Source organism: Sebastes fasciatus, chromosome 19, assembly GCF_043250625.1.
Source record: "Sebastes fasciatus isolate fSebFas1 chromosome 19, fSebFas1.pri, whole genome shotgun sequence".
NCBI classification, from domain to species: domain Eukaryota; kingdom Metazoa; phylum Chordata; class Actinopteri; order Perciformes; family Sebastidae; genus Sebastes; species Sebastes fasciatus.
Window position 1 is genome coordinate 8,625,611 of NC_133813.1, and position 7,500 is coordinate 8,633,110.

At 39.3% G+C, this 7,500-nt stretch overlaps 1 protein-coding gene across 3 annotated transcripts in view; it reads left to right on the forward strand.

The window, feature by feature from the left end:
• tcf4 (transcription factor 4) overlaps positions 1–7,500 on the forward strand; it is a 230,164-nt gene that overhangs the window by 153,742 nt on the left and 68,922 nt on the right. The window lies entirely within an intron of this gene.

Here is a 7,500-nt window from a genome sequence, read left to right on the forward strand (position 1 = left end):
AGGGACTTGTGGCTCTTCATATATCTTTTAAATTTCTCCTAAAACAAAAAGAAAATAGTAATTTGGCCTCAAATTATATTTGTGATATCTTATTATAGTAGAATTAATTTATTTTATCAATACGTCAGAAAATAAATCTGTCTTTAAATAGAGAGTTGTATTTAATTTAATGGATATCAGTGATATTCTGTTATTAATCGTGTTATTTTGAATCCATTTTTATGCCATTAAAATAACATAAATGCAGCAAATTATAAAAATTGAGAAATTGGAGGTCTGTCCATCTATCTACATATTTGCGAATTAAAAATGTAATTGTTATTTCTTATTTGAAATATACTAATGAAAAATCATAAAACACTGTCTGGATACAAAAAGAGAAACACATCTGAGAAAGTCATCCAGCAAGTATGAAGCTGTCTGACCTCCTATGAACCTGTCTGTCTGTCTGTCTGTCTGTCTCCCAGTAACCCCACCAGTACCAGTTCAGCACCAGTCACAGGGTGAAGTGATTTAGAGGATGAGGTGAAGGCTCTAACAGAGACAGGGTGTAAAAGCGAAGCGAGGGTGAATGAATTTCACAGGTTTTCTCGCTTTAAAAAAAGCAGGAATGTCTGCGAAGTCGCAGGTGTAAATGAAGATGGAAGGCTGGGATTTCCTACAGATCCACCTGTCAGTGAACTGTCTGCCCGCCTTTGTCTCACCTCTGACTCTTAATCGCTGCTTTTACACCAGTTTAAGAGGAAAGAAGGAGGAGATGACAGCGAAGGCGGAGGGAAAATGATGACAGGAATAATCATTTTTAAAAGAAATAGTGAAATAATTCTTTATCCAAATTGTTAGAGATAGTTAATACAATTAAGCAGTTTTAAAATTAATAATAATAATGAGTAATAATAATAATGATTATAATAATAATAAGTCTGAACTAGCAGGCCTTCTGAGATGATTTATCAGTCAGACGCAAGATAGTAGCTGTGAATATTTGTCCACAAAAATTATATTTATGCAAATAAAACAGCAAGCAGACATTTAATTATTGTTTTTTAAATTTTGTAGAACAAATGTATGATTACATCTTTACACAAATGTTTTTAATGATGCATTTTTTGTAGTTTTCACGATTTGATTTTTGTGGTTTAATTAATATTTTCAAATTTTTAGTGGATTTAATCTTTTATGCATCCAGTTTTAATTTTATTTTTGTAGACTAATATGTGAAAATGCTAAAAATGTGTTGATTGTCTTGACGTGTTCATAACCTTAAATTCTGTGGCTAACAGTAATCTGGTTTTGTGGCTGATGTGACCTGTGCAGCTGTAAACAGAGCCTCTGTTGTTCGAACGCCGCTGCGCCAACAGTCGGCTTCTGTCTGTTTTGGCGCCTGTTGGTTCTCCGGCCTCCGTCCGGCCGCCGAGCACATCGGCCCCGCGCCGTCGCCCGTCGGCTCCGGGGCCTTATGCCTTTTTGTCCCCGCTCTCTCCCCGTAGTTCAGGCCCTTCTTTGTATCTCTGCAGCTCCGCTCGGAGCCGGAGCTCTTCAGCAACGCCGATGCCACGGGGGCTCGGCGTGGCACCGCTTTGTTTGGGCGGCTGGCTTGCTGCTGGATGGCACATTGTGCCGACGGTCTTGATCTGCTGCCAAGCTCCTTTCCATCTTCACTTCACCCCCCTGTCTCACTCTGTCTGTCTGTGTCACAGCTTCTTTACGCCCGCCGTCACAGAAAGAGAAGACGCACAAAATAAGGGAATCGCCGAAATAAAAGTCTGTTTTTGTAGCTGGGTTTGTTTTCGGCGATTCTGCGGTTGCGGATTCAGACAGAAGTGGAGCGAGTGGAAACTGGGGCAGAGTGGTCGGGGGGTAAGAGAGAAGAGACAGAGAGGCTCGGACAGATCTGCAGCAGCAGCAGCAGCAAGCCGCGGCCCGGCGAGACCAAACAGTGAAGAGTCTGAATCGGGGCTTTGGTGTGGGGAGAGTGTGAGGGGGAAGGGGAGAGGAGGAGGAGGAGGAGGGCGAGAGCCGAGGCCTGAGCTTCGGTTAGCGGCTGTCGGCTCGCTAACTTAAGCTCCAGCGGCTTAATGAGGCAGCAGAAAGCTCGGCTAAAACAAAAGGCCTCATTTAAAGCCGGCCCGGCCAGCCGGCTATTGTTATGCTAACGCAGCATTTGAATATTCAGTAAGTTTTAATTAGGAGGGTCCTGAAGCAGCCTGCCAAAATCCTGCAGTCCTCTCTCAATGTGTAGCTACAGGAAACACACTTTAAACACTTTAAACCGATCATTCTGCCCGTCCGCCGTTTAGTTTGCAGTCGCTGAGACGGGCGACACTCCAAATGTGGGAAGATTTTAATTATTCTTTTTTAATATTTTATGTTTTTAGTTAATGAATAATTATAGTTGGATACAAAATATTATTTCTTATTCCTTTTTTTTCAAAATATTTATGTTTATTCAACTGGATTTTCAGTTTCAGTTATTGTACATTTAGACACATTTATAATTCCATTAGTATTTTAGTGCTTTCACTGTCGAACAACCAGTCAAGAGGAGGTCAAAGGTCAAGGCCAAAATCTCCTGATAAAAATCCTTTGTTGAATAAAAATATTGATCTCATTTTCCCAGATAAGTGGCTAATTTTATTTATATATTTTTCATTTTCATTTATATACTGCATTTTTCTTTTATAAATTTTTTTGTTTTTTTAATGAATTCGTTTCATCATGGGAATCTAAATGACAGAAGTGTTATGTAACGTCAGTTTTAATGACTCTGCCCCGACTCCTTTTAAAATCTCTTCCGGTGAAATGATTAAAATGACTAAAAACTACAGAGAGAAGCGTTTCACGCCTGCAGCAGCGAATATGCAAATGGAGGTGTTTCTGTGTGTTATTGACACTGTTGTCTAATAGAGACAAGGTGCATGTGTTTGGTGGTGTGAGGGTTTTTTTTCTTTACATCGCCTTTTTTATTGTTTTTTTTTACATGCAAGGATAAAACGAGGGTGTATTTTTCACACGTTCGCGTGCACTTTGTTCCGTCTATGAGGAGTTAATACACGGTAAAGGCCAGTTTAGTGTGTGTGTGTGTGTGTGTGTGTGTGTGTGTGTGTGTGTGTGTGTGGACATCCTGTGTGCTCAGTTGTCTGGAATTAGAGCACAGCGTGTTATGCAATTATAACTTTATAAATAGACGCATTGTGTGTGTGTGTGTGTGTGTGTGTGTGTGTGTGCGCGTGTGTATGTGTATGTGTGTGTGTGTGTATGCAGGCCTCTATCTCCATCTGCTTGAGTTATTCTGTTTGAACAACTAAAAAAAAGCAGAATTTATTGTGTTTTTTTGTGCGTAAATGTGTGTGCTCACGTGTCCTTTCTTTGTGTACAAGCATACACTTAGAACCGATGCTATATGAGTGTGTGTGTGTGTGAGTGTGTGTTTGAATTTGTAGAAGTGCATGCTCCTTTCTTGAGTCCTCCTGTCTTTTTTCTTTTTCTTTTTTTTGTTTTATAAATGCTGAAAACATGCGTCTCTTTCTTTGATGGGCATGTGTTTGTTTTCTCTGTACACCACAAGGTTGAGATTAAATCATGTGTGTATGTTTATGTGTGTAATGTATGTGTTTGTGTATGTACTGTGTGTGTGTGTGTGTGTGTGAGTGAGTGAGTTTTATTAAATAGGCCTTTGTTTTCTTAAACTTAATCCTTCTGCATCAGATTATCTGAAACTGATGCCGCTGATACACACACTGATACACAAATAACTGCTGATACACACACACACACACACACACACACACACACACACACACACACACACACACACACACACATAGGGCTGGGTACCGCTCCCATTTGAAACGGTACCAGAACCGGGTATTCGATAACCTACGTTACGGTAGTCTGTCTCACAGACGTGTGTGATGCTTTCAAATGCACCTCTGTTCACTACTGTTTGTTAAGTTTTTAAAAAAAAAAAAAATTTTCTTATGCTTGGACAAAACCAAGAACAGCCACAAGAACTAAACATCAGATTTAGATCCCTGACACATGATATCCACAGAGCGATGATACACAATCACATAAATATGTAGTGGAAAATGTCATAGCCTCTATATATGTATGTGCATAAGGATACAGAGGTGCTCAGTCCATTATAGTTGATTACAATCAACAGTGATGCAATAACAAAAGATTTAAAGTAGGGCTGTCAAAGTTAACGCGATAATTATAACAACGCATTAACGCAAAATCCTTTTAACGCCACTAATTTCTTTAATGCATTAACGTAACTTGCGATTTTTAGGTTGTAGCTGGCTCAGTTTTATAGCTAAAGTGAAGATACTGGCATCATATGAAACAAGACAATCTGAGGAATCCATTGGTACCAACCATGTCATACTAGCTTGTCCTAAAGGAGGCTAAATAATGCGCCAAACGTGCACTAAATTTTGGCGAGGAATAGCTGGCATGGCCTTTATCAAAGGGGTTTTATGCTGAATACAGTACCTGTGAGGGTTTCTGGACAATATTTGTCATTGTTTTGTGTTGTTAATTGATTTCCAATAATAAATATATAAATATATTTGCATAAAGCAAGCATATTTGTCCACTACTTGACAAATCTCCCTTAAAGGTACCATTTGAACGGAAAAGAAATTGCAAATAATTTGCGATTAATTGGGATTAATCATGGACAATCATGCGATTATTCGCGATTAAATATTTTAATTGATTGACAGCCCTAATTTTAGGAAAAATTAGAAAACAAAACACAATAAATGAAAGTCAGTAACTAAATTAACGACCCAAAAATGTCACTTTGCCAATTATCAATAGTGCAATCTATCAAACTCTTTCGTACAATATTTGTAGGTCTTTTTCCAGAATATTTAAAGAAGGATGTCCAAGTCTTAAAGAAATTACTCATTTGTATGTTTAGTTTTTGACATTCACACAACAGACAATGAATCATTACCAGTTCTGATAATAAGTCAGCTCTTTTAGTCAGTTATCAAGCTATAATATTTGTTTTTCTATAAATATTTTGGGGGGTTTTATCTGAATCGTATCAGACTGTGTAAGAAATCATAAAATTGACTTTTGTTGACCTAATTATGAAATAATCCATCAAACAAATAACCCAACAGATGAACTGATGATGAAAAGAATTTATTGGATTTGGTGCCACATGCTGTAGAAATATTACTGAGAAATGTTCTTGTTTTATTATTTTCTTTTATTTGTGAAGTACTTTGTGGATTGGTCGTGTGGATTATAGTCTGTTTTGTGGACGCGTGATGTTCTTTCATTCCAATATTCAGTCATAGAACGACTTCTTGTCTCTCATGATTTCTTGTGTATTTCTGCTCTTCATTACTAATGTAGGGAAAGGGTAATTAGCGGGTCATTAGTGATGTCATAGCTGTCACATGTTTGAAATAGAAATGTCAGAGTGGCTGCTGATGGAGAGCTGAAGTGTTGGTGATAATGAGACGTTGTCTTGTTTAATCTTGCATAAAGGTGCGAGATGACTTTTATTCATTTGTACGTGCTTTGCATACATATACTTGCATTGTGTGTATATTTTCTATATTTTTTTAAATGTAGTTTGATCCGTTCTGGTTCATTTGCTGCAGGTTTATGTTTTTATTAAGCTTTAATGTTCAATTGAGGTTCATCTTTACTGCTCAATTCCTATTTATGTATTTTTTTTAATGTGTGGTTTTCGGTCGGGGGTTAATGCAGCTTCACTCTGTGTCGTGTGGCTGTGAGATTCAAATGATGCGTGATGTTATTGGTTATCAGAGGTTAAAAAAATTACGTTTATTTATTTTTGTAATGGGTTTTATGGCGCTTTATGTTTACCTGCAGTGTAAAAAAGAGACTGGGTGAACTCAGAATGCAGCCTGTATGATTAAAGGCCTGAGTTGCAACTCTACAAACATGGTTTTATATAGTTTCAGGCTGTATTTTGAATGAATATCAATAGAAGCATATCTGCAGGGCCTCCAGATTTCCTAACATTATTTTTTTTTTTAAATACCAGACTTTAGAAGTCTTTAAATTGTTGTGTAATTTCACTTTCATCAGATTTTATTTTTCTTTCTGTCGCTGCCGAATCAGAAGTTTCGAAGAAGCAAACCTTCGTCCTCAGTTACTTAACATACCTACCTTCATAAAGGGAGGGTTTGTCCTACACCAAAACTCAGCTCATGTCCAACTTAAAGGTTCAGTGTGTAGGATTTAGCAGCATCTAGTGGTGAAGTGGCAGATTGCAACCAACTGAAGCTGCTCCCGTGTGCCAAGAGTGTAGAGTACTACGGTGGCCGTGAAAACGCCAATTGCCCTAGCTGGAGACAGTGTTTGGTTTGTCCATTCCGGGCTACTGTAGAAACGTGGCGGTGGACTCCGTGTAGAGGACCTGCTCGATCCCCATTTAGATCTGAAGGGCTATGGGCATTGTAAGCCTTTCTGACCAGCGAAAATGTGCCTGAATGCAACTGGATTTTGTCAAAAACAGTGAAAATAAACACAGGATCTGCTGCGTTTCATTGATAATATGCAGGTTGTGTAACAGAGACTGGTCAGTTTTTTTTCTCTCTCTGTCTTTATAAACCCTTGGCTTTAATGTGCGAGGTCGCAGCTGCCAAAATGTACATGCATATCAACACACACACACACACACATAGTCAAACAGTGAGTCATCCGTGTGTGTGTGTTTGTCCCAGGAGGGGAGGTGGACTGCAGCAGAGCAGAATGGGTCGGCATTCTTTGGATAGCTGGGTATTTCCACCCTGACCTGTCCATGGGAAGAGACGCTCTCTGTCTCTGAGTCGCAGGTTTGATTCCCGGCGTCTGACTGAGTGCCTGCCAGCCTGATCAAACCTCTGAACATCAAGGTCAGCTGGCAGATGGGGACATGGAGGCAGCAGAAGCAGCAGCAGTAGATGATGCTTCATGTATCTGGTTGGCTGGCTGCAGATCCACACAGACCGTCAGGGTACAGAGGCCTTTTCACTGCATGTACAGTAACAAGCCATCTGGCAGCCATATTGGAGGTCTAGGGACCTTATAGTGTCACTGAGTTTGACCTGCTGATTGGCTGTTTTTGGTGACGAGGCTCTCCATCTCTGATCAGGACCTGATTGTTTGATCATTGATGAATGTGACTAATGATCTACATGTTTATTTACATATAAAGCAGGGAAGTGAGATCCGATCACAAGTGGTCACTAAGACGCATGTGGAGACACATTCTAATACCAGGTGTGAACTGATGTACTTAGAGATATCCACTTGTGATTGGATCACCCAAGACGCTATTAGGTGTGAACAGGGCCTTGGTAATAATAGTCTTGGTGGAATGGACTTGTGCTGAAGCGAGGCTCATGGATATTGTAGTATTTAAAGAAAATTTGACATTACAAATTGAGGAAAAAACTAATGCCGGGTACTCACTACACAAGTTTAAGCCGAATTTGAGCCTCCCCTCCCAACATTTTTTTA